Source organism: Siphateles boraxobius, unplaced genomic scaffold, assembly GCF_051911475.1.
Source record: "Siphateles boraxobius isolate OS27281-9 unplaced genomic scaffold, OSU_SipBor_1 77, whole genome shotgun sequence".
Taxonomy (NCBI): Eukaryota; Metazoa; Chordata; class Actinopteri; order Cypriniformes; family Leuciscidae; genus Siphateles; species Siphateles boraxobius.
In genome coordinates this window covers 6,384,075-6,407,869 of record NW_027509205.1, presented here as the reverse complement: position 1 = coordinate 6,407,869, position 23,795 = coordinate 6,384,075, and the positions used below count along the sequence as shown (strand labels likewise).

The 23,795-nt window shown below is 49.2% G+C and overlaps 25 non-coding genes across 25 annotated transcripts; all 25 read left to right on the top strand.

Moving 5' to 3' along the window:
• Window positions 1–17: 17 nt before the first annotated feature.
• Window positions 18–208, top strand: LOC143727149 (U2 spliceosomal RNA). The gene has a single exon (XR_013199357.1). It is a non-coding gene; the product is annotated as a U2 spliceosomal RNA (small nuclear RNA).
• Window positions 209–632: 424 nt separating this feature from the next.
• On the top strand, window positions 633–796 carry LOC143726816 (U1 spliceosomal RNA). Its single transcript, XR_013199045.1, has one exon. It is a non-coding gene; the product is annotated as a U1 spliceosomal RNA (small nuclear RNA).
• Window positions 797–1,924: 1,128 nt separating this feature from the next.
• LOC143727148 (U2 spliceosomal RNA) lies at window positions 1,925–2,115 on the top strand. Its single transcript, XR_013199356.1, has one exon. It is a non-coding gene; the product is annotated as a U2 spliceosomal RNA (small nuclear RNA).
• A 434-nt stretch (window positions 2,116–2,549) lies between these two features.
• Window positions 2,550–2,713, top strand: LOC143726815 (U1 spliceosomal RNA). The gene has a single exon (XR_013199044.1). It is a non-coding gene; the product is annotated as a U1 spliceosomal RNA (small nuclear RNA).
• Window positions 2,714–3,841: 1,128 nt separating this feature from the next.
• LOC143727147 (U2 spliceosomal RNA) lies at window positions 3,842–4,032 on the top strand. The gene has a single exon (XR_013199355.1). It is a non-coding gene; the product is annotated as a U2 spliceosomal RNA (small nuclear RNA).
• A 434-nt stretch (window positions 4,033–4,466) lies between these two features.
• LOC143726814 (U1 spliceosomal RNA) lies at window positions 4,467–4,630 on the top strand. The gene has a single exon (XR_013199043.1). It is a non-coding gene; the product is annotated as a U1 spliceosomal RNA (small nuclear RNA).
• Window positions 4,631–5,758: 1,128 nt separating this feature from the next.
• Window positions 5,759–5,949, top strand: LOC143727146 (U2 spliceosomal RNA). The gene has a single exon (XR_013199354.1). It is a non-coding gene; the product is annotated as a U2 spliceosomal RNA (small nuclear RNA).
• A 434-nt stretch (window positions 5,950–6,383) lies between these two features.
• On the top strand, window positions 6,384–6,547 carry LOC143726813 (U1 spliceosomal RNA). The gene has a single exon (XR_013199042.1). It is a non-coding gene; the product is annotated as a U1 spliceosomal RNA (small nuclear RNA).
• Window positions 6,548–7,675: 1,128 nt separating this feature from the next.
• LOC143727220 (U2 spliceosomal RNA) lies at window positions 7,676–7,866 on the top strand. The gene has a single exon (XR_013199425.1). It is a non-coding gene; the product is annotated as a U2 spliceosomal RNA (small nuclear RNA).
• Window positions 7,867–8,300: 434 nt separating this feature from the next.
• LOC143726812 (U1 spliceosomal RNA) lies at window positions 8,301–8,464 on the top strand. The gene has a single exon (XR_013199041.1). It is a non-coding gene; the product is annotated as a U1 spliceosomal RNA (small nuclear RNA).
• A 1,128-nt stretch (window positions 8,465–9,592) lies between these two features.
• LOC143727219 (U2 spliceosomal RNA) lies at window positions 9,593–9,783 on the top strand. The gene has a single exon (XR_013199424.1). It is a non-coding gene; the product is annotated as a U2 spliceosomal RNA (small nuclear RNA).
• Window positions 9,784–10,237: 454 nt separating this feature from the next.
• LOC143726810 (U1 spliceosomal RNA) lies at window positions 10,238–10,401 on the top strand. The gene has a single exon (XR_013199039.1). It is a non-coding gene; the product is annotated as a U1 spliceosomal RNA (small nuclear RNA).
• Window positions 10,402–11,529: 1,128 nt separating this feature from the next.
• On the top strand, window positions 11,530–11,720 carry LOC143727236 (U2 spliceosomal RNA). The gene has a single exon (XR_013199441.1). It is a non-coding gene; the product is annotated as a U2 spliceosomal RNA (small nuclear RNA).
• A 454-nt stretch (window positions 11,721–12,174) lies between these two features.
• Window positions 12,175–12,338, top strand: LOC143726865 (U1 spliceosomal RNA). Its single transcript, XR_013199091.1, has one exon. It is a non-coding gene; the product is annotated as a U1 spliceosomal RNA (small nuclear RNA).
• A 1,128-nt stretch (window positions 12,339–13,466) lies between these two features.
• On the top strand, window positions 13,467–13,657 carry LOC143727235 (U2 spliceosomal RNA). Its single transcript, XR_013199440.1, has one exon. It is a non-coding gene; the product is annotated as a U2 spliceosomal RNA (small nuclear RNA).
• A 454-nt stretch (window positions 13,658–14,111) lies between these two features.
• LOC143726863 (U1 spliceosomal RNA) lies at window positions 14,112–14,275 on the top strand. The gene has a single exon (XR_013199089.1). It is a non-coding gene; the product is annotated as a U1 spliceosomal RNA (small nuclear RNA).
• A 1,128-nt stretch (window positions 14,276–15,403) lies between these two features.
• On the top strand, window positions 15,404–15,594 carry LOC143727218 (U2 spliceosomal RNA). The gene has a single exon (XR_013199423.1). It is a non-coding gene; the product is annotated as a U2 spliceosomal RNA (small nuclear RNA).
• Window positions 15,595–16,048: 454 nt separating this feature from the next.
• LOC143726809 (U1 spliceosomal RNA) lies at window positions 16,049–16,212 on the top strand. The gene has a single exon (XR_013199038.1). It is a non-coding gene; the product is annotated as a U1 spliceosomal RNA (small nuclear RNA).
• A 1,128-nt stretch (window positions 16,213–17,340) lies between these two features.
• On the top strand, window positions 17,341–17,531 carry LOC143727217 (U2 spliceosomal RNA). The gene has a single exon (XR_013199422.1). It is a non-coding gene; the product is annotated as a U2 spliceosomal RNA (small nuclear RNA).
• A 454-nt stretch (window positions 17,532–17,985) lies between these two features.
• Window positions 17,986–18,149, top strand: LOC143726808 (U1 spliceosomal RNA). The gene has a single exon (XR_013199037.1). It is a non-coding gene; the product is annotated as a U1 spliceosomal RNA (small nuclear RNA).
• Window positions 18,150–19,277: 1,128 nt separating this feature from the next.
• LOC143727216 (U2 spliceosomal RNA) lies at window positions 19,278–19,468 on the top strand. Its single transcript, XR_013199421.1, has one exon. It is a non-coding gene; the product is annotated as a U2 spliceosomal RNA (small nuclear RNA).
• A 454-nt stretch (window positions 19,469–19,922) lies between these two features.
• On the top strand, window positions 19,923–20,086 carry LOC143726807 (U1 spliceosomal RNA). Its single transcript, XR_013199036.1, has one exon. It is a non-coding gene; the product is annotated as a U1 spliceosomal RNA (small nuclear RNA).
• Window positions 20,087–21,214: 1,128 nt separating this feature from the next.
• LOC143727215 (U2 spliceosomal RNA) lies at window positions 21,215–21,405 on the top strand. Its single transcript, XR_013199420.1, has one exon. It is a non-coding gene; the product is annotated as a U2 spliceosomal RNA (small nuclear RNA).
• A 454-nt stretch (window positions 21,406–21,859) lies between these two features.
• On the top strand, window positions 21,860–22,023 carry LOC143726806 (U1 spliceosomal RNA). Its single transcript, XR_013199035.1, has one exon. It is a non-coding gene; the product is annotated as a U1 spliceosomal RNA (small nuclear RNA).
• Window positions 22,024–23,151: 1,128 nt separating this feature from the next.
• On the top strand, window positions 23,152–23,342 carry LOC143727234 (U2 spliceosomal RNA). The gene has a single exon (XR_013199439.1). It is a non-coding gene; the product is annotated as a U2 spliceosomal RNA (small nuclear RNA).
• The last annotated feature ends 453 nt before the right edge of the window (window positions 23,343–23,795 follow it).

Below are 23,795 nucleotides of genomic sequence, written 5' to 3'. Positions count from 1 at the left end.
CTCTGCGTCATTGTGTCATCGCTTCTCGGCCTTTTGGCTAAGATCAAGTGTAGTATCTGTTCTTATCAGTTTAATATCTGATACGTGCCCTACCCGGGCACCATATATTAAATTGATTTTTGGAACTGGGAGATGGAAGAGGGGCTTGCTCCGTCCACTCCACGCATCGACCCGGTATTGCAGTACTTCTGGGAACGGTGCACCCCCAAAAACTGTGTTCAATGAAAGAGATGTTTTAGTCTTGTGTGGCAGCAGGTGTTAATGGAAGTAACGTGTATGGGTGCTTTAAAGGTGTTGTAGGTGATCATATGCTATACAGGTAATGGTGGTGTGAGAGGGAAAAAAAAACAACAACTCTGTTCTTATCTCGTTTAACATCTGATTCGTCCACTATCCGGTGACCGCGTATGAAATTGATTTTTGGCTCATGGATCCGGAGCATGAAAACAACATCATCCACAACAACAACAGCAAAAGAGCCCGACTCTGCAGGTTTTTGATGTCTCTCTCTTATCTCTTGGAGTTTTTACGAATGAGCTGATGAGTTGAATCAGGTGTGTGTTTGATTGTCCGACCGTTGGTGAGGATTGCGGAGAGGGACACGGTGCCTCTGACGGGAGGCCTGGGAATTCATACTTACCTGGCAGGGGAGACACCATGATCAGGAAGGTGGTTCACCCAGGGCGAGGCTCGGCCATTGCACTCCGGTTGTGCTGACCCCTGCGAATTCCCCAAATGTGGGAATCTCGACTGCATAATTTATGGTAGTGGGGGACTGCGTTCGCGCTCTCCCCTGGACACACTGGTTAAAAGAGCAGATTGTTCGAGTTCCTCTTCTTCTGGTAGTTAACGACCTAGGAAGTCCAGGGAATTGAACTGCAGTGGTTGATCGAGAGATGTAAAACTCTCAACCTAGGACCAGTCTGCAAAAGTAGGGCTGTTTTTTAGTTTTTTTTTTCATCATTCTTCAAATAATCTCCATTATTCAACCAGCGCTTTTATTGGCAGCAGTGGTCCTAGAAGCAAAGTTGTTCCGAATGAGGAGTTCTATCATGTGGTATGAATACCTTGTGCATGTGTGAAAAATCACCTGACATACAGTCGCCTATGGCCGTATTCATGTTGTTGTTTTTAAGGTTTACAGCGCCACCAAGTGGCCAGTCGCCACATCCCTTTTCACCAGAGCACAGGCTGAGCCCGTGCACAGGTGTACCGACTTGGGTGTAATTGTCTCATTCCGTTGGAGAGTTATGGCCATTTAAGTAAAGCCCGCCTCGCCCACTCCCAACGTTTTGGCGTCCCGTCGCCAACGTGAATCGAAATTCCGACTTTTTTCCCCATCGCTGTCGGCAATCAGACTCCAGGGAATCTTTCTGCACCGGTTTGGGTCAGATCGGGCGAAAGACCTAGGACTAGTGTGCAAAAGTAGCTTTTTCACAAAATCCCAAATACCCGAAAATCTCGCCAGCGCAACCATCGAATCCGAGGCCTGCGTCTTGTTCGGCCCGAGCCAAGGATTCCGGTGATGTAAGACACTTGGGTCTGCGACGGACGGTTCAGGAGTTACGAGGCATTTCGTACTTCTGATCGCTGCAGCGCCACCTTGGGGCCGATTGGGCCGAGCCTTGGTGATGTTGTAGACCGGGCGGGTACTACCATCCCTCAAGAGTTTCAAGTCTCTACGACGTACGCTTTGGTCTGCCCGCTCACTTTTAGGGCAGAATGTTTGTTGGTCCAAAATCCCAGGTTGCACTCCAAAGTGTCGTGTTGTGCGCTCTGCTGTGATCCATTTTCGGTGTCAACAGTCAAGCTGAGCTTGTATTGCTGTGAGCTGAGCTTGTTTGCTGGCGACCTTTAGACCCTCTCGCCACGGCCCAGGTGGGCGTGGCCTTTGACGGCTCCCCCGCCTCTGCGTCATTGTGTCATCGCTTCTCGGCCTTTTGGCTAAGATCAAGTGTAGTATCTGTTCTTATCAGTTTAATATCTGATACGTGCCCTACCCGGGCACCATATATTAAATTGATTTTTGGAACTGGGAGATGGAAGAGGGGCTTGCTCCGTCCACTCCACGCATCGACCCGGTATTGCAGTACTTCTGGGAACGGTGCACCCCCAAAAACTGTGTTCAATGAAAGAGATGTTTTAGTCTTGTGTGGCAGCAGGTGTTAATGGAAGTAACGTATATTGCTGTGTATGGGTGCTTTAAAGGTGTTGTAGGTGATCATATGCTATACAGGTAATGGTGGTGTGAGAGGGAAAAAAAAACAACAACTCTGTTCTTATCTCGTTTAACATCTGATTCGTCCACTATCCGGTGGCCGCGTATGAAATTGATTTTTGGCTCATGGATCCGGAGCATGAAAACAACATCATCCACAACAACAACAGCAAAAGAGCCCGACTCTGCAGGTTTTTGATGTCTCTCTCTTATCTCTTGGAGTTTTTACGAATGAGCTGATGAGTTGAATCAGGTGTGTGTTTGATTGTCCGACCGTTGGTGAGGATTGCGGAGAGGGACACGGTGCCTCTGACGGGAGGCCTGGGAATTCATACTTACCTGGCAGGGGAGACACCATGATCAGGAAGGTGGTTCACCCAGGGCGAGGCTCGGCCATTGCACTCCGGTTGTGCTGACCCCTGCGAATTCCCCAAATGTGGGAATCTCGACTGCATAATTTATGGTAGTGGGGGACTGCGTTCGCGCTCTCCCCTGGACACACTGGTTAAAAGAGCAGATTGTTCGAGTTCCTCTTCTTCTGGTAGTTAACGACCTAGGAAGTCCAGGGAATTGAACTGCAGTGGTTGATCGAGAGATGTAAAACTCTCAACCTAGGACCAGTCTGCAAAAGTAGGGCTGTTTTTTAGTTTTTTTTTTCATCATTCTTCAAATAATCTCCATTATTCAACCAGCGCTTTTATTGGCAGCAGTGGTCCTAGAAGCAAAGTTGTTCCGAATGAGGAGTTCTATCATGTGGTATGAATACCTTGTGCATGTGTGAAAAATCACCTGACATACAGTCGCCTATGGCCGTATTCATGTTGTTGTTTTTACTGTTTACAGCGCCACCAAGTGGCCAGTCGCCACATCCCTTTTCACCTGAGCACAGGCTGAGCCCGTGCACAGGTGTACCGACTTGGGTGTAATTGTCTCATTCCGTTGGAGAGTTATGGCCATTTAAGTAAAGCCCGCCTCGCCCACTCCCAACGTTTTGGCGTCCCGTCGCCAACGTGAATCGAAATTCCGACTTTTTTCCCCATCGCTGTCGGCAATCAGACTCCAGGGAATCTTTCTGCACCGGTTTGGGTCAGATCGGGCGAAAGACCTAGGATTAGTGTGCAAAAGTAGCTTTTTCACAAAATCCCAAATACCCGAAAATCTCGCCAGCGCAACCATCGAATCCGAGGCCTGCGTCTTGTTCGGCCCGAGCCAAGGATTCCGGTGATGTAAGACACTTGGGTCTGCGACGGACGGTTCAGGAGTTACGAGGCATTTCGTACTTCTGATCGCTGCAGCGCCACCTTGGGGCCGATTGGGCCGAGCCTTGGTGATGTTGTAGACCGGGCGGGTACTACCATCCCTCAAGAGTTTCAAGTCTCTACGACGTACGCTTTGGTCTGCCCGCTCACTTTTAGGGCAGAATGTTTGTTGGTCCAAAATCCCAGGTTGCACTCCAAAGTGTCGTGTTGTGCGCTCTGCTGTGATCCATTTTCGGTGTCAACAGTCAAGCTGAGCTTGTATTGCTGTGAGCTGAGCTTGTTTGCTGGCGACCTTTAGACCCTCTCGCCACGGCCCAGGTGGGCGTGGCCTTTGACGGCTCCCCCGCCTCTGCGTCATTGTGTCATCGCTTCTCGGCCTTTTGGCTAAGATCAAGTGTAGTATCTGTTCTTATCAGTTTAATATCTGATACGTGCCCTACCCGGGCACCATATATTAAATTGATTTTTGGAACTGGGAGATGGAAGAGGGGCTTGCTCCGTCCACTCCACGCATCGACCCGGTATTGCAGTACTTCTGGGAACGGTGCACCCCCAAAAACTGTGTTCAATGAAAGAGATGTTTTAGTCTTGTGTGGCAGCAGGTGTTAATGGAAGTAACGTATATTGCTGTGTATGGGTGCTTTAAAGGTGTTGTAGGTGATCATATGCTATACAGGTAATGGTGGTGTGAGAGGGAAAAAAAAACAACAACTCTGTTCTTATCTCGTTTAACATCTGATTCGTCCACTATCCGGTGACCGCGTATGAAATTGATTTTTGGCTCATGGATCCGGAGCATGAAAACAACATCATCCACAACAACAACAGCAAAAGAGCCCGACTCTGCAGGTTTTTGATGTCTCTCTCTTATCTCTTGGAGTTTTTACGAATGAGCTGATGAGTTGAATCAGGTGTGTGTTTGATTGTCCGACCGTTGGTGAGGATTGCGGAGAGGGACACGGTGCCTCTGACGGGAGGCCTGGGAATTCATACTTACCTGGCAGGGGAGACACCATGATCAGGAAGGTGGTTCACCCAGGGCGAGGCTCGGCCATTGCACTCCGGTTGTGCTGACCCCTGCGAATTCCCCAAATGTGGGAATCTCGACTGCATAATTTATGGTAGTGGGGGACTGCGTTCGCGCTCTCCCCTGGACACACTGGTTAAAAGAGCAGATTGTTCGAGTTCCTCTTCTTCTGGTAGTTAACGACCTAGGAAGTCCAGGGAATTGAACTGCAGTGGTTGATCGAGAGATGTAAAACTCTCAACCTAGGACCAGTCTGCAAAAGTAGGGCTGTTTTTTAGTTTTTTTTTTCATCATTCTTCAAATAATCTCCATTATTCAACCAGCGCTTTTATTGGCAGCAGTGGTCCTAGAAGCAAAGTTGTTCCGAATGAGGAGTTCTATCATGTGGTATGAATACCTTGTGCATGTGTGAAAAATCACCTGACATACAGTCGCCTATGGCCGTATTCATGTTGTTGTTTTTACTGTTTACAGCGCCACCAAGTGGCCAGTCGCCACATCCCTTTTCACCTGAGCACAGGCTGAGCCCGTGCACAGGTGTACCGACTTGGGTGTAATTGTCTCATTCCGTTGGAGAGTTATGGCCATTTAAGTAAAGCCCGCCTCGCCCACTCCCAACGTTTTGGCGTCCCGTCGCCAACGTGAATCGAAATTCCGACTTTTTTCCCCATCGCTGTCGGCAATCAGACTCCAGGGAATCTTTCTGCACCGGTTTGGGTCAGATCGGGCGAAAGACCTAGGATTAGTGTGCAAAAGTAGCTTTTTCACAAAATCCCAAATACCCGAAAATCTCGCCAGCGCAACCATCGAATCCGAGGCCTGCGTCTTGTTCGGCCCGAGCCAAGGATTCCGGTGATGTAAGACACTTGGGTCTGCGACGGACGGTTCAGGAGTTACGAGGCATTTCGTACTTCTGATCGCTGCAGCGCCACCTTGGGGCCGATTGGGCCGAGCCTTGGTGATGTTGTAGACCGGGCGGGTACTACCATCCCTCAAGAGTTTCAAGTCTCTACGACGTACGCTTTGGTCTGCCCGCTCACTTTTAGGGCAGAATGTTTGTTGGTCCAAAATCCCAGGTTGCACTCCAAAGTGTCGTGTTGTGCGCTCTGCTGTGATCCATTTTCGGTGTCAACAGTCAAGCTGAGCTTGTATTGCTGTGAGCTGAGCTTGTTTGCTGGCGACCTTTAGACCCTCTCGCCACGGCCCAGGTGGGCGTGGCCTTTGACGGCTCCCCCGCCTCTGCGTCATTGTGTCATCGCTTCTCGGCCTTTTGGCTAAGATCAAGTGTAGTATCTGTTCTTATCAGTTTAATATCTGATACGTGCCCTACCCGGGCACCATATATTAAATTGATTTTTGGAACTGGGAGATGGAAGAGGGGCTTGCTCCGTCCACTCCACGCATCGACCCGGTATTGCAGTACTTCTGGGAACGGTGCACCCCCAAAAACTGTGTTCAATGAAAGAGATGTTTTAGTCTTGTGTGGCAGCAGGTGTTAATGGAAGTAACGTATATTGCTGTGTATGGGTGCTTTAAAGGTGTTGTAGGTGATCATATGCTATACAGGTAATGGTGGTGTGAGAGGGAAAAAAAAACAACAACTCTGTTCTTATCTCGTTTAACATCTGATTCGTCCACTATCCGGTGACCGCGTATGAAATTGATTTTTGGCTCATGGATCCGGAGCATGAAAACAACATCATCCACAACAACAACAGCAAAAGAGCCCGACTCTGCAGGTTTTTGATGTCTCTCTCTTATCTCTTGGAGTTTTTACGAATGAGCTGATGAGTTGAATCAGGTGTGTGTTTGATTGTCCGACCGTTGGTGAGGATTGCGGAGAGGGACACGGTGCCTCTGACGGGAGGCCTGGGAATTCATACTTACCTGGCAGGGGAGACACCATGATCAGGAAGGTGGTTCACCCAGGGCGAGGCTCGGCCATTGCACTCCGGTTGTGCTGACCCCTGCGAATTCCCCAAATGTGGGAATCTCGACTGCATAATTTATGGTAGTGGGGGACTGCGTTCGCGCTCTCCCCTGGACACACTGGTTAAAAGAGCAGATTGTTCGAGTTCCTCTTCTTCTGGTAGTTAACGACCTAGGAAGTCCAGGGAATTGAACTGCAGTGGTTGATCGAGAGATGTAAAACTCTCAACCTAGGACCAGTCTGCAAAAGTAGGGCTGTTTTTTAGTTTTTTTTTTCATCATTCTTCAAATAATCTCCATTATTCAACCAGCGCTTTTATTGGCAGCAGTGGTCCTAGAAGCAAAGTTGTTCCGAATGAGGAGTTCTATCATGTGGTATGAATACCTTGTGCATGTGTGAAAAATCACCTGACATACAGTCGCCTATGGCCGTATTCATGTTGTTGTTTTTACTGTTTACAGCGCCACCAAGTGGCCAGTCGCCACATCCCTTTTCACCTGAGCACAGGCTGAGCCCGTGCACAGGTGTACCGACTTGGGTGTAATTGTCTCATTCCGTTGGAGAGTTATGGCCATTTAAGTAAAGCCGGCCTCGCCCACTCCCAACGTTTTGGCGTCCCGTCGCCAACGTGAATCGAAATTCCGACTTTTTTCCCCATCGCTGTCGGCAATCAGACTCCAGGGAATCTTTCTGCACCGGTTTGGGTCAGATCGGGCGAAAGACCTAGGACTAGTGTGCAAAAGTAGCTTTTTCACAAAATCCCAAATACCCGAAAATCTCGCCAGCGCAACCATCGAATCCGAGGCCTGCGTCTTGTTCGGCCCGAGCCAAGGATTCCGGTGATGTAAGACACTTGGGTCTGCGACGGACGGTTCAGGAGTTACGAGGCATTTCGTACTTCTGATCGCTGCAGCGCCACCTTGGGGCCGATTGGGCCGAGCCTTGGTGATGTTGTAGACCGGGCGGGTACTACCATCCCTCAAGAGTTTCAAGTCTCTACGACGTACGCTTTGGTCTGCCCGCTCACTTTTAGGGCAGAATGTTTGTTGGTCCAAAATCCCAGGTTGCACTCCAAAGTGTCGTGTTGTGCGCTCTGCTGTGATCCATTTTCGGTGTCAACAGTCAAGCTGAGCTTGTATTGCTGTGAGCTGAGCTTGTTTGCTGGCGACCTTTAGACCCTCTCGCCACGGCCCAGGTGGGCGTGGCCTTTGACGGCTCCCCCGCCTCTGCGTCATTGTGTCATCGCTTCTCGGCCTTTTGGCTAAGATCAAGTGTAGTATCTGTTCTTATCAGTTTAATATCTGATACGTGCCCTACCCGGGCACCATATATTAAATTGATTTTTGGAACTGGGAGATGGAAGAGTGGCTTGCTCCGTCCACTCCACGCATCGACCCGGTATTGCAGTACTTCTGGGAACGGTGCACCCCCAAAAACTGTGTTCAATGAAAGAGATGTTTTAGTCTTGTGTGGCAGCAGGTGTTAATGGAAGTAACGTATATTGCTGTGTATGGGTGCTTTAAAGGTGTTGTAGGTGATCATATGCTATACAGGTAATGGTGGTGTGAGAGGGAAAAAAAAACAACAACTCTGTTCTTATCTCGTTTAACATCTGATTCGTCCACTATCCGGTGACCGCGTATGAAATTGATTTTTGGCTCATGGATCCGGAGCATGAAAACAACATCATCCACAACAACAACAGCAAAAGAGCCCGACTCTGCAGGTTTTTGATGTCTCTCTCTTATCTCTTGGAGTTTTTACGAATGAGCTGATGAGTTGAATCAGGTGTGTGTTTGATTGTCCGACCGTTGGTGAGGATTGCGGAGAGGGACACGGTGCCTCTGACGGGAGGCCTGGGAATTCATACTTACCTGGCAGGGGAGACACCATGATCAGGAAGGTGGTTCACCCAGGGCGAGGCTCGGCCATTGCACTCCGGTTGTGCTGACCCCTGCGAATTCCCCAAATGTGGGAATCTCGACTGCATAATTTATGGTAGTGGGGGACTGCGTTCGCGCTCTCCCCTGGACACACTGGTTAAAAGAGCAGATTGTTCGAGTTCCTCTTCTTCTGGTAGTTAACGACCTAGGAAGTCCAGGGAATTGAACTGCAGTGGTTGATCGAGAGATGTAAAACTCTCAACCTAGGACCAGTCTGCAAAAGTAGGGCTGTTTTTTAGTTTTTTTTTTCATCATTCTTCAAATAATCTCCATTATTCAACCAGCGCTTTTATTGGCAGCAGTGGTCCTAGAAGCAAAGTTGTTCCGAATGAGGAGTTCTATCATGTGGTATGAATACCTTGTGCATGTGTGAAAAATCACCTGACATACAGTCGCCTATGGCCGTATTCATGTTGTTGTTTTTACTGTTTACAGCGCCACCAAGTGGCCAGTCGCCACATCCCTTTTCACCTGAGCACAGGCTGAGCCCGTGCACAGGTGTACCGACTTGGGTGTAATTGTCTCATTCCGTTGGAGAGTTATGGCCATTTAAGTAAAGCCGGCCTCGCCCACTCCCAACGTTTTGGCGTCCCGTCGCCAACGTGAATCGAAATTCCGACTTTTTTCCCCATCGCTGTCGGCAATCAGACTCCAGGGAATCTTTCTGCACCGGTTTGGGTCAGATCGGGCGAAAGACCTAGGACTAGTGTGCAAAAGTAGCTTTTTCACAAAATCCCAAATACCCGAAAATCTCGCCAGCGCAACCATCGAATCCGAGGCCTGCGTCTTGTTCGGCCCGAGCCAAGGATTCCGGTGATGTAAGACACTTGGGTCTGCGACGGACGGTTCAGGAGTTACGAGGCATTTCGTACTTCTGATCGCTGCAGCGCCACCTTGGGGCCGATTGGGCCGAGCCTTGGTGATGTTGTAGACCGGGCGGGTACTACCATCCCTCAAGAGTTTCAAGTCTCTACGACGTACGCTTTGGTCTGCCCGCTCACTTTTAGGGCAGAATGTTTGTTGGTCCAAAATCCCAGGTTGCACTCCAAAGTGTCGTGTTGTGCGCTCTGCTGTGATCCATTTTCGGTGTCAACAGTCAAGCTGAGCTTGTATTGCTGTGAGCTGAGCTTGTTTGCTGGCGACCTTTAGACCCTCTCGCCACGGCCCAGGTGGGCGTGGCCTTTGACGGCTCCCCCGCCTCTGCGTCATTGTGTCATCGCTTCTCGGCCTTTTGGCTAAGATCAAGTGTAGTATCTGTTCTTATCAGTTTAATATCTGATACGTGCCCTACCCGGGCACCATATATTAAATTGATTTTTGGAACTGGGAGATGGAAGAGTGGCTTGCTCCGTCCACTCCACGCATCGACCCGGTATTGCAGTACTTCTGGGAACGGTGCACCCCCAAAAACTGTGTTCAATGAAAGAGATGTTTTAGTCTTGTGTGGCAGCAGGTGTTAATGGAAGTAACGTATATTGCTGTGTATGGGTGCTTTAAAGGTGTTGTAGGTGATCATATGCTATACAGGTAATGGTGGTGTGAGAGGGAAAAAAAAACAACAACTCTGTTCTTATCTCGTTTAACATCTGATTCGTCCACTATCCGGTGACCGCGTATGAAATTGATTTTTGGCTCATGGATCCGGAGCATGAAAACAACATCATCCACAACAACAACAGCAAAAGAGCCCGACAGCAAAAGAGCCCGACATCAAAAACAGGTTTTTGATGTCTCTCTCTTATCTCTTGGAGTTTTTACGAATGAGCTGATGAGTTGAATCAGGTGTGTGTTTGATTGTCCGACCGTTGGTGAGGATTGCGGAGAGGGACACGGTGCCTCTGACGGGAGGCCTGGGAATTCATACTTACCTGGCAGGGGAGACACCATGATCAGGAAGGTGGTTCACCCAGGGCGAGGCTCGGCCATTGCACTCCGGTTGTGCTGACCCCTGCGAATTCCCCAAATGTGGGAATCTCGACTGCATAATTTATGGTAGTGGGGGACTGCGTTCGCGCTCTCCCCTGGACACACTGGTTAAAAGAGCAGATTGTTCGAGTTCCTCTTCTTCTGGTAGTTAACGACCTAGGAAGTCCAGGGAATTGAACTGCAGTGGTTGATCGAGAGATGTAAAACTCTCAACCTAGGACCAGTCTGCAAAAGTAGGGCTGTTTTTTAGTTTTTTTTTTCATCATTCTTCAAATAATCTCCATTATTCAACCAGCGCTTTTATTGGCAGCAGTGGTCCTAGAAGCAAAGTTGTTCCGAATGAGGAGTTCTATCATGTGGTATGAATACCTTGTGCATGTGTGAAAAATCACCTGACATACAGTCGCCTATGGCCGTATTCATGTTGTTGTTTTTACTGTTTACAGCGCCACCAAGTGGCCAGTCGCCACATCCCTTTTCACCTGAGCACAGGCTGAGCCCGTGCACAGGTGTACCGACTTGGGTGTAATTGTCTCATTCCGTTGGAGAGTTATGGCCATTTAAGTAAAGCCGGCCTCGCCCACTCCCAACGTTTTGGCGTCCCGTCGCCAACGTGAATCGAAATTCCGACTTTTTTCCCCATCGCTGTCGGCAATCAGACTCCAGGGAATCTTTCTGCACCGGTTTGGGTCAGATCGGGCGAAAGACCTAGGACTAGTGTGCAAAAGTAGCTTTTTCACAAAATCCCAAATACCCGAAAATCTCGCCAGCGCAACCATCGAATCCGAGGCCTGCGTCTTGTTCGGCCCGAGCCAAGGATTCCGGTGATGTAAGACACTTGGGTCTGCGACGGACGGTTCAGGAGTTACGAGGCATTTCGTACTTCTGATCGCTGCAGCGCCACCTTGGGGCCGATTGGGCCGAGCCTTGGTGATGTTGTAGACCGGGCGGGTACTACCATCCCTCAAGAGTTTCAAGTCTCTACGACGTACGCTTTGGTCTGCCCGCTCACTTTTAGGGCAGAATGTTTGTTGGTCCAAAATCCCAGGTTGCACTCCAAAGTGTCGTGTTGTGCGCTCTGCTGTGATCCATTTTCGGTGTCAACAGTCAAGCTGAGCTTGTATTGCTGTGAGCTGAGCTTGTTTGCTGGCGACCTTTAGACCCTCTCGCCACGGCCCAGGTGGGCGTGGCCTTTGACGGCTCCCCCGCCTCTGCGTCATTGTGTCATCGCTTCTCGGCCTTTTGGCTAAGATCAAGTGTAGTATCTGTTCTTATCAGTTTAATATCTGATACGTGCCCTACCCGGGCACCATATATTAAATTGATTTTTGGAACTGGGAGATGGAAGAGTGGCTTGCTCCGTCCACTCCACGCATCGACCCGGTATTGCAGTACTTCTGGGAACGGTGCTCCCCCAAAAACTGTGTTCAATGAAAGAGATGTTTTAGTCTTGTGTGGCAGCAGGTGTTAATGGAAGTAACGTATATTGCTGTGTATGGGTGCTTTAAAGGTGTTGTAGGTGATCATATGCTATACAGGTAATGGTGGTGTGAGAGGGAAAAAAAAACAACAACTCTGTTCTTATCTCGTTTAACATCTGATTCGTCCACTATCCGGTGACCGCGTATGAAATTGATTTTTGGCTCATGGATCCGGAGCATGAAAACAACATCATCCACAACAACAACAGCAAAAGAGCCCGACAGCAAAAGAGCCCGACATCAAAAACAGGTTTTTGATGTCTCTCTCTTATCTCTTGGAGTTTTTACGAATGAGCTGATGAGTTGAATCAGGTGTGTGTTTGATTGTCCGACCGTTGGTGAGGATTGCGGAGAGGGACACGGTGCCTCTGACGGGAGGCCTGGGAATTCATACTTACCTGGCAGGGGAGACACCATGATCAGGAAGGTGGTTCACCCAGGGCGAAGCTCGGCCATTGCACTCCGGTTGTGCTGACCCCTGCGAATTCCCCAAATGTGGGAATCTCGACTGCATAATTTATGGTAGTGGGGGACTGCGTTCGCGCTCTCCCCTGGACACACTGGTTAAAAGAGCAGATTGTTCGAGTTCCTCTTCTTCTGGTAGTTAACGACCTAGGAAGTCCAGGGAATTGAACTGCAGTGGTTGATCGAGAGATGTAAAACTCTCAACCTAGGACCAGTCTGCAAAAGTAGGGCTGTTTTTTAGTTTTTTTTTTCATCATTCTTCAAATAATCTCCATTATTCAACCAGCGCTTTTATTGGCAGCAGTGGTCCTAGAAGCAAAGTTGTTCCGAATGAGGAGTTCTATCATGTGGTATGAATACCTTGTGCATGTGTGAAAAATCACCTGACATACAGTCGCCTATGGCCGTATTCATGTTGTTGTTTTTACTGTTTACAGCGCCACCAAGTGGCCAGTCGCCACATCCCTTTTCACCTGAGCACAGGCTGAGCCCGTGCACAGGTGTACCGACTTGGGTGTAATTGTCTCATTCCGTTGGAGAGTTATGGCCATTTAAGTAAAGCCCGCCTCGCCCACTCCCAACGTTTTGGCGTCCCGTCGCCAACGTGAATCGAAATTCCGACTTTTTTCCCCATCGCTGTCGGCAATCAGACTCCAGGGAATCTTTCTGCACCGGTTTGGGTCAGATCGGGCGAAAGACCTAGGACTAGTGTGCAAAAGTAGCTTTTTCACAAAATCCCAAATACCCGAAAATCTCGCCAGCGCAACCATCGAATCCGAGGCCTGCGTCTTGTTCGGCCCGAGCCAAGGATTCCGGTGATGTAAGACACTTGGGTCTGCGACGGACGGTTCAGGAGTTACGAGGCATTTCGTACTTCTGATCGCTGCAGCGCCACCTTGGGGCCGATTGGGCCGAGCCTTGGTGATGTTGTAGACCGGGCGGGTACTACCATCCCTCAAGAGTTTCAAGTCTCTACGACGTACGCTTTGGTCTGCCCGCTCACTTTTAGGGCAGAATGTTTGTTGGTCCAAAATCCCAGGTTGCACTCCAAAGTGTCGTGTTGTGCGCTCTGCTGTGATCCATTTTCGGTGTCAACAGTCAAGCTGAGCTTGTATTGCTGTGAGCTGAGCTTGTTTGCTGGCGACCTTTAGACCCTCTCGCCACGGCCCAGGTGGGCGTGGCCTTTGACGGCTCCCCCGCCTCTGCGTCATTGTGTCATCGCTTCTCGGCCTTTTGGCTAAGATCAAGTGTAGTATCTGTTCTTATCAGTTTAATATCTGATACGTGCCCTACCCGGGCACCATATATTAAATTGATTTTTGGAACTGGGAGATGGAAGAGTGGCTTGCTCCGTCCACTCCACGCATCGACCCGGTATTGCAGTACTTCTGGGAACGGTGCTCCCCCAAAAACTGTGTTCAATGAAAGAGATGTTTTAGTCTTGTGTGGCAGCAGGTGTTAATGGAAGTAACGTATATTGCTGTGTATGGGTGCTTTAAAGGTGTTGTAGGTGATCATATGCTATACAGGTAATGGTGGTGTGAGAGGGAAAAAAAAACAACAACTCTGTTCTTATCTCGTTTAACATCTGATTCGTCCACTATCCGGTGACCGCGTATGAAATTGATTTTTGGCTCATGGATCCGGAGCATGAAAACAACATCATCCACAACAACAACAGCAAAAGAGCCCGACAGCAAAAGAGCCCGACATCAAAAACAGGTTTTTGATGTCTCTCTCTTATCTCTTGGAGTTTTTACGAATGAGCTGATGAGTTGAATCAGGTGTGTGTTTGATTGTCCGACCGTTGGTGAGGATTGCGGAGAGGGACACGGTGCCTCTGACGGGAGGCCTGGGAATTCATACTTACCTGGCAGGGGAGACACCATGATCAGGAAGGTGGTTCACCCAGGGCGAAGCTCGGCCATTGCACTCCGGTTGTGCTGACCCCTGCGAATTCCCCAAATGTGGGAATCTCGACTGCATAATTTATGGTAGTGGGGGACTGCGTTCGCGCTCTCCCCTGGACACACTGGTTAAAAGAGCAGATTGTTCGAGTTCCTCTTCTTCTGGTAGTTAACGACCTAGGAAGTCCAGGGAATTGAACTGCAGTGGTTGATCGAGAGATGTAAAACTCTCAACCTAGGACCAGTCTGCAAAAGTAGGGCTGTTTTTTAGTTTTTTTTTTCATCATTCTTCAAATAATCTCCATTATTCAACCAGCGCTTTTATTGGCAGCAGTGGTCCTAGAAGCAAAGTTGTTCCGAATGAGGAGTTCTATCATGTGGTATGAATACCTTGTGCATGTGTGAAAAATCACCTGACATACAGTCGCCTATGGCCGTATTCATGTTGTTGTTTTTACTGTTTACAGCGCCACCAAGTGGCCAGTCGCCACATCCCTTTTCACCTGAGCACAGGCTGAGCCCGTGCACAGGTGTACCGACTTGGGTGTAATTGTCTCATTCCGTTGGAGAGTTATGGCCATTTAAGTAAAGCCCGCCTCGCCCACTCCCAACGTTTTGGCGTCCCGTCGCCAACGTGAATCGAAATTCCGACTTTTTTCCCCATCGCTGTCGGCAATCAGACTCCAGGGAATCTTTCTGCACCGGTTTGGGTCAGATCGGGCGAAAGACCTAGGACTAGTGTGCAAAAGTAGCTTTTTCACAAAATCCCAAATACCCGAAAATCTCGCCAGCGCAACCATCGAATCCGAGGCCTGCGTCTTGTTCGGCCCGAGCCAAGGATTCCGGTGATGTAAGACACTTGGGTCTGCGACGGACGGTTCAGGAGTTACGAGGCATTTCGTACTTCTGATCGCTGCAGCGCCACCTTGGGGCCGATTGGGCCGAGCCTTGGTGATGTTGTAGACCGGGCGGGTACTACCATCCCTCAAGAGTTTCAAGTCTCTACGACGTACGCTTTGGTCTGCCCGCTCACTTTTAGGGCAGAATGTTTGTTGGTCCAAAATCCCAGGTTGCACTCCAAAGTGTCGTGTTGTGCGCTCTGCTGTGATCCATTTTCGGTGTCAACAGTCAAGCTGAGCTTGTATTGCTGTGAGCTGAGCTTGTTTGCTGGCGACCTTTAGACCCTCTCGCCACGGCCCAGGTGGGCGTGGCCTTTGACGGCTCCCCCGCCTCTGCGTCATTGTGTCATCGCTTCTCGGCCTTTTGGCTAAGATCAAGTGTAGTATCTGTTCTTATCAGTTTAATATCTGATACGTGCCCTACCCGGGCACCATATATTAAATTGATTTTTGGAACTGGGAGATGGAAGAGTGGCTTGCTCCGTCCACTCCACGCATCGACCCGGTATTGCAGTACTTCTGGGAACGGTGCACCCCCAAAAACTGTGTTCAATGAAAGAGATGTTTTAGTCTTGTGTGGCAGCAGGTGTTAATGGAAGTAACGTATATTGCTGTGTATGGGTGCTTTAAAGGTGTTGTAGGTGATCATATGCTATACAGGTAATGGTGGTGTGAGAGGGAAAAAAAAACAACAACTCTGTTCTTATCTCGTTTAACATCTGATTCGTCCACTATCCGGTGACCGCGTATGAAATTGATTTTTGGCTCATGGATCCGGAGCATGAAAACAACATCATCCACAACAACAACAGCAAAAGAGCCCGACAGCAAAAGAGCCCGACATCAAAAACAGGTTTTTGATGTCTCTCTCTTATCTCTTGGAGTTTTTACGAATGAGCTGATGAGTTGAATCAGGTGTGTGTTTGATTGTCCGACCGTTGGTGAGGATTGCGGAGAGGGACACGGTGCCTCTGACGGGAGGCCTGGGAATTCATACTTACCTGGCAGGGGAGACACCATGATCAGGAAGGTGGTTCACCCAGGGCGAGGCTCGGCCATTGCACTCCGGTTGTGCTGACCCCTGCGAATTCCCCAAATGTGGGAATCTCGACTGCATAATTTATGGTAGTGGGGGACTGCGTTCGCGCTCTCCCCTGGACACACTGGTTAAAAGAGCAGATTGTTCGAGTTCCTCTTCTTCTGGTAGTTAACGACCTAGGAAGTCCAGGGAATTGAACTGCAGTGGTTGATCGAGAGATGTAAAACTCTCAACCTAGGACCAGTCTGCAAAAGTAGGGCTGTTTTTTAGTTTTTTTTTTCATCATTCTTCAAATAATCTCCATTATTCAACCAGCGCTTTTATTGGCAGCAGTGGTCCTAGAAGCAAAGTTGTTCCGAATGAGGAGTTCTATCATGTGGTATGAATACCTTGTGCATGTGTGAAAAATCACCTGACATACAGTCGCCTATGGCCGTATTCATGTTGTTGTTTTTACTGTTTACAGCGCCACCAAGTGGCCAGTCGCCACATCCCTTTTCACCTGAGCACAGGCTGAGCCCGTGCACAGGTGTACCGACTTGGGTGTAATTGTCTCATTCCGTTGGAGAGTTATGGCCATTTAAGTAAAGCCGGCCTCGCCCACTCCCAACGTTTTGGCGTCCCGTCGCCAACGTGAATCGAAATTCCGACTTTTTTCCCCATCGCTGTCGGCAATCAGACTCCAGGGAATCTTTCTGCACCGGTTTGGGTCAGATCGGGCGAAAGACCTAGGACTAGTGTGCAAAAGTAGCTTTTTCACAAAATCCCAAATACCCGAAAATCTCGCCAGCGCAACCATCGAATCCGAGGCCTGCGTCTTGTTCGGCCCGAGCCAAGGATTCCGGTGATGTAAGACACTTGGGTCTGCGACGGACGGTTCAGGAGTTACGAGGCATTTCGTACTTCTGATCGCTGCAGCGCCACCTTGGGGCCGATTGGGCCGAGCCTTGGTGATGTTGTAGACCGGGCGGGTACTACCATCCCTCAAGAGTTTCAAGTCTCTACGACGTACGCTTTGGTCTGCCCGCTCACTTTTAGGGCAGAATGTTTGTTGGTCCAAAATCCCAGGTTGCACTCCAAAGTGTCGTGTTGTGCGCTCTGCTGTGATCCATTTTCGGTGTCAACAGTCAAGCTGAGCTTGTATTGCTGTGAGCTGAGCTTGTTTGCTGGCGACCTTTAGACCCTCTCGCCACGGCCCAGGTGGGCGTGGCCTTTGACGGCTCCCCCGCCTCTGCGTCATTGTGTCATCGCTTCTCGGCCTTTTGGCTAAGATCAAGTGTAGTATCTGTTCTTATCAGTTTAATATCTGATACGTGCCCTACCCGGGCACCATATATTAAATTGATTTTTGGAACTGGGAGATGGAAGAGTGGCTTGCTCCGTCCACTCCACGCATCGACCCGGTATTGCAGTACTTCTGGGAACGGTGCACCCCCAAAAACTGTGTTCAATGAAAGAGATGTTTTAGTCTTGTGTGGCAGCAGGTGTTAATGGAAGTAACGTATATTGCTGTGTATGGGTGCTTTAAAGGTGTTGTAGGTGATCATATGCTATACAGGTAATGGTGGTGTGAGAGGGAAAAAAAAACAACAACTCTGTTCTTATCTCGTTTAACATCTGATTCGTCCACTATCCGGTGACCGCGTATGAAATTGATTTTTGGCTCATGGATCCGGAGCATGAAAACAACATCATCCACAACAACAACAGCAAAAGAGCCCGACAGCAAAAGAGCCCGACATCAAAAACAGGTTTTTGATGTCTCTCTCTTATCTCTTGGAGTTTTTACGAATGAGCTGATGAGTTGAATCAGGTGTGTGTTTGATTGTCCGACCGTTGGTGAGGATTGCGGAGAGGGACACGGTGCCTCTGACGGGAGGCCTGGGAATTCATACTTACCTGGCAGGGGAGACACCATGATCAGGAAGGTGGTTCACCCAGGGCGAGGCTCGGCCATTGCACTCCGGTTGTGCTGACCCCTGCGAATTCCCCAAATGTGGGAATCTCGACTGCATAATTTATGGTAGTGGGGGACTGCGTTCGCGCTCTCCCCTGGACACACTGGTTAAAAGAGCAGATTGTTCGAGTTCCTCTTCTTCTGGTAGTTAACGACCTAGGAAGTCCAGGGAATTGAACTGCAGTGGTTGATCGAGAGATGTAAAACTCTCAACCTAGGACCAGTCTGCAAAAGTAGGGCTGTTTTTTAGTTTTTTTTTTCATCATTCTTCAAATAATCTCCATTATTCAACCAGCGCTTTTATTGGCAGCAGTGGTCCTAGAAGCAAAGTTGTTCCGAATGAGGAGTTCTATCATGTGGTATGAATACCTTGTGCATGTGTGAAAAATCACCTGACATACAGTCGCCTATGGCCGTATTCATGTTGTTGTTTTTACTGTTTACAGCGCCACCAAGTGGCCAGTCGCCACATCCCTTTTCACCTGAGCACAGGCTGAGCCCGTGCACAGGTGTACCGACTTGGGTGTAATTGTCTCATTCCGTTGGAGAGTTATGGCCATTTAAGTAAAGCCGGCCTCGCCCACTCCCAACGTTTTGGCGTCCCGTCGCCAACGTGAATCGAAATTCCGACTTTTTTCCCCATCGCTGTCGGCAATCAGACTCCAGGGAATCTTTCTGCACCGGTTTGGGTCAGATCGGGCGAAAGACCTAGGACTAGTGTGCAAAAGTAGCTTTTTCACAAAATCCCAAATACCCGAAAATCTCGCCAGCGCAACCATCGAATCCGAGGCCTGCGTCTTGTTCGGCCCGAGCCAAGGATTCCGGTGATGTAAGACACTTGGGTCTGCGACGGACGGTTCAGGAGTTACGAGGCATTTCGTACTTCTGATCGCTGCAGCGCCACCTTGGGGCCGATTGGGCCGAGCCTTGGTGATGTTGTAGACCGGGCGGGTACTACCATCCCTCAAGAGTTTCAAGTCTCTACGACGTACGCTTTGGTCTGCCCGCTCACTTTTAGGGCAGAATGTTTGTTGGTCCAAAATCCCAGGTTGCACTCCAAAGTGTCGTGTTGTGCGCTCTGCTGTGATCCATTTTCGGTGTCAACAGTCAAGCTGAGCTTGTATTGCTGTGAGCTGAGCTTGTTTGCTGGCGACCTTTAGACCCTCTCGCCACGGCCCAGGTGGGCGTGGCCTTTGACGGCTCCCCCGCCTCTGCGTCATTGTGTCATCGCTTCTCGGCCTTTTGGCTAAGATCAAGTGTAGTATCTGTTCTTATCAGTTTAATATCTGATACGTGCCCTACCCGGGCACCATATATTAAATTGATTTTTGGAACTGGGAGATGGAAGAGTGGCTTGCTCCGTCCACTCCACGCATCGACCCGGTATTGCAGTACTTCTGGGAACGGTGCACCCCCAAAAACTGTGTTCAATGAAAGAGATGTTTTAGTCTTGTGTGGCAGCAGGTGTTAATGGAAGTAACGTATATTGCTGTGTATGGGTGCTTTAAAGGTGTTGTAGGTGATCATATGCTATACAGGTAATGGTGGTGTGAGAGGGAAAAAAAAACAACAACTCTGTTCTTATCTCGTTTAACATCTGATTCGTCCACTATCCGGTGACCGCGTATGAAATTGATTTTTGGCTCATGGATCCGGAGCATGAAAACAACATCATCCACAACAACAACAGCAAAAGAGCCCGACAGCAAAAGAGCCCGACATCAAAAACAGGTTTTTGATGTCTCTCTCTTATCTCTTGGAGTTTTTACGAATGAGCTGATGAGTTGAATCAGGTGTGTGTTTGATTGTCCGACCGTTGGTGAGGATTGCGGAGAGGGACACGGTGCCTCTGACGGGAGGCCTGGGAATTCATACTTACCTGGCAGGGGAGACACCATGATCAGGAAGGTGGTTCACCCAGGGCGAGGCTCGGCCATTGCACTCCGGTTGTGCTGACCCCTGCGAATTCCCCAAATGTGGGAATCTCGACTGCATAATTTATGGTAGTGGGGGACTGCGTTCGCGCTCTCCCCTGGACACACTGGTTAAAAGAGCAGATTGTTCGAGTTCCTCTTCTTCTGGTAGTTAACGACCTAGGAAGTCCAGGGAATTGAACTGCAGTGGTTGATCGAGAGATGTAAAACTCTCAACCTAGGACCAGTCTGCAAAAGTAGGGCTGTTTTTTAGTTTTTTTTTTCATCATTCTTCAAATAATCTCCATTATTCAACCAGCGCTTTTATTGGCAGCAGTGGTCCTAGAAGCAAAGTTGTTCCGAATGAGGAGTTCTATCATGTGGTATGAATACCTTGTGCATGTGTGAAAAATCACCTGACATACAGTCGCCTATGGCCGTATTCATGTTGTTGTTTTTACTGTTTACAGCGCCACCAAGTGGCCAGTCGCCACATCCCTTTTCACCTGAGCACAGGCTGAGCCCGTGCACAGGTGTACCGACTTGGGTGTAATTGTCTCATTCCGTTGGAGAGTTATGGCCATTTAAGTAAAGCCGGCCTCGCCCACTCCCAACGTTTTGGCGTCCCGTCGCCAACGTGAATCGAAATTCCGACTTTTTTCCCCATCGCTGTCGGCAATCAGACTCCAGGGAATCTTTCTGCACCGGTTTGGGTCAGATCGGGCGAAAGACCTAGGACTAGTGTGCAAAAGTAGCTTTTTCACAAAATCCCAAATACCCGAAAATCTCGCCAGCGCAACCATCGAATCCGAGGCCTGCGTCTTGTTCGGCCCGAGCCAAGGATTCCGGTGATGTAAGACACTTGGGTCTGCGACGGACGGTTCAGGAGTTACGAGGCATTTCGTACTTCTGATCGCTGCAGCGCCACCTTGGGGCCGATTGGGCCGAGCCTTGGTGATGTTGTAGACCGGGCGGGTACTACCATCCCTCAAGAGTTTCAAGTCTCTACGACGTACGCTTTGGTCTGCCCGCTCACTTTTAGGGCAGAATGTTTGTTGGTCCAAAATCCCAGGTTGCACTCCAAAGTGTCGTGTTGTGCGCTCTGCTGTGATCCATTTTCGGTGTCAACAGTCAAGCTGAGCTTGTATTGCTGTGAGCTGAGCTTGTTTGCTGGCGACCTTTAGACCCTCTCGCCACGGCCCAGGTGGGCGTGGCCTTTGACGGCTCCCCCGCCTCTGCGTCATTGTGTCATCGCTTCTCGGCCTTTTGGCTAAGATCAAGTGTAGTATCTGTTCTTATCAGTTTAATATCTGATACGTGCCCTACCCGGGCACCATATATTAAATTGATTTTTGGAACTGGGAGATGGAAGAGTGGCTTGCTCCGTCCACTCCACGCATCGACCCGGTATTGCAGTACTTCTGGGAACGGTGCACCCCCAAAAACTGTGTTCAATGAAAGAGATGTTTTAGTCTTGTGTGGCAGCAGGTGTTAATGGAAGTAACGTATATTGCTGTGTATGGGTGCTTTAAAGGTGTTGTAGGTGATCATATGCTATACAGGTAATGGTGGTGTGAGAGGGAAAAAAAAACAACAACTCTGTTCTTATCTCGTTTAACATCTGATTCGTCCACTATCCGGTGACCGCGTATGAAATTGATTTTTGGCTCATGGATCCGGAGCATGAAAACAACATCATCCACAACAACAACAGCAAAAGAGCCCGACAGCAAAAGAGCCCGACATCAAAAACAGGTTTTTGATGTCTCTCTCTTATCTCTTGGAGTTTTTACGAATGAGCTGATGAGTTGAATCAGGTGTGTGTTTGATTGTCCGACCGTTGGTGAGGATTGCGGAGAGGGACACGGTGCCTCTGACGGGAGGCCTGGGAATTCATACTTACCTGGCAGGGGAGACACCATGATCAGGAAGGTGGTTCACCCAGGGCGAGGCTCGGCCATTGCACTCCGGTTGTGCTGACCCCTGCGAATTCCCCAAATGTGGGAATCTCGACTGCATAATTTATGGTAGTGGGGGACTGCGTTCGCGCTCTCCCCTGGACACACTGGTTAAAAGAGCAGATTGTTCGAGTTCCTCTTCTTCTGGTAGTTAACGACCTAGGAAGTCCAGGGAATTGAACTGCAGTGGTTGATCGAGAGATGTAAAACTCTCAACCTAGGACCAGTCTGCAAAAGTAGGGCTGTTTTTTAGTTTTTTTTTTCATCATTCTTCAAATAATCTCCATTATTCAACCAGCGCTTTTATTGGCAGCAGTGGTCCTAGAAGCAAAGTTGTTCCGAATGAGGAGTTCTATCATGTGGTATGAATACCTTGTGCATGTGTGAAAAATCACCTGACATACAGTCGCCTATGGCCGTATTCATGTTGTTGTTTTTACTGTTTACAGCGCCACCAAGTGGCCAGTCGCCACATCCCTTTTCACCTGAGCACAGGCTGAGCCCGTGCACAGGTGTACCGACTTGGGTGTAATTGTCTCATTCCGTTGGAGAGTTATGGCCATTTAAGTAAAGCCGGCCTCGCCCACTCCCAACGTTTTGGCGTCCCGTCGCCAACGTGAATCGAAATTCCGACTTTTTTCCCCATCGCTGTCGGCAATCAGACTCCAGGGAATCTTTCTGCACCGGTTTGGGTCAGATCGGGCGAAAGACCTAGGACTAGTGTGCAAAAGTAGCTTTTTCACAAAATCCCAAATACCCGAAAATCTCGCCAGCGCAACCATCGAATCCGAGGCCTGCGTCTTGTTCGGCCCGAGCCAAGGATTCCGGTGATGTAAGACACTTGGGTCTGCGACGGACGGTTCAGGAGTTACGAGGCATTTCGTACTTCTGATCGCTGCAGCGCCACCTTGGGGCCGATTGGGCCGAGCCTTGGTGATGTTGTAGACCGGGCGGGTACTACCATCCCTCAAGAGTTTCAAGTCTCTACGACGTACGCTTTGGTCTGCCCGCTCACTTTTAGGGCAGAATGTTTGTTGGTCCAAAATCCCAGGTTGCACTCCAAAGTGTCGTGTTGTGCGCTCTGCTGTGATCCATTTTCGGTGTCAACAGTCAAGCTGAGCTTGTATTGCTGTGAGCTGAGCTTGTTTGCTGGCGACCTTTAGACCCTCTCGCCACGGCCCAGGTGGGCGTGGCCTTTGACGGCTCCCCCGCCTCTGCGTCATTGTGTCATCGCTTCTCGGCCTTTTGGCTAAGATCAAGTGTAGTATCTGTTCTTATCAGTTTAATATCTGATACGTGCCCTACCCGGGCACCATATATTAAATTGATTTTTGGAACTGGGAGATGGAAGAGTGGCTTGCTCCGTCCACTCCACGCATCGACCCGGTATTGCAGTACTTCTGGGAACGGTGCTCCCCCAAAAACTGTGTTCAATGAAAGAGATGTTTTAGTCTTGTGTGGCAGCAGGTGTTAATGGAAGTAACGTATATTGCTGTGTATGGGTGCTTTAAAGGTGTTGTAGGTGATCATATGCTATACAGGTAATGGTGGTGTGAGAGGGAAAAAAAAACAACAACTCTGTTCTTATCTCGTTTAACATCTGATTCGTCCACTATCCGGTGACCGCGTATGAAATTGATTTTTGGCTCATGGATCCGGAGCATGAAAACAACATCATCCACAACAACAACAGCAAAAGAGCCCGACAGCAAAAGAGCCCGACATCAAAAACAGGTTTTTGATGTCTCTCTCTTATCTCTTGGAGTTTTTACGAATGAGCTGATGAGTTGAATCAGGTGTGTGTTTGATTGTCCGACCGTTGGTGAGGATTGCGGAGAGGGACACGGTGCCTCTGACGGGAGGCCTGGGAATT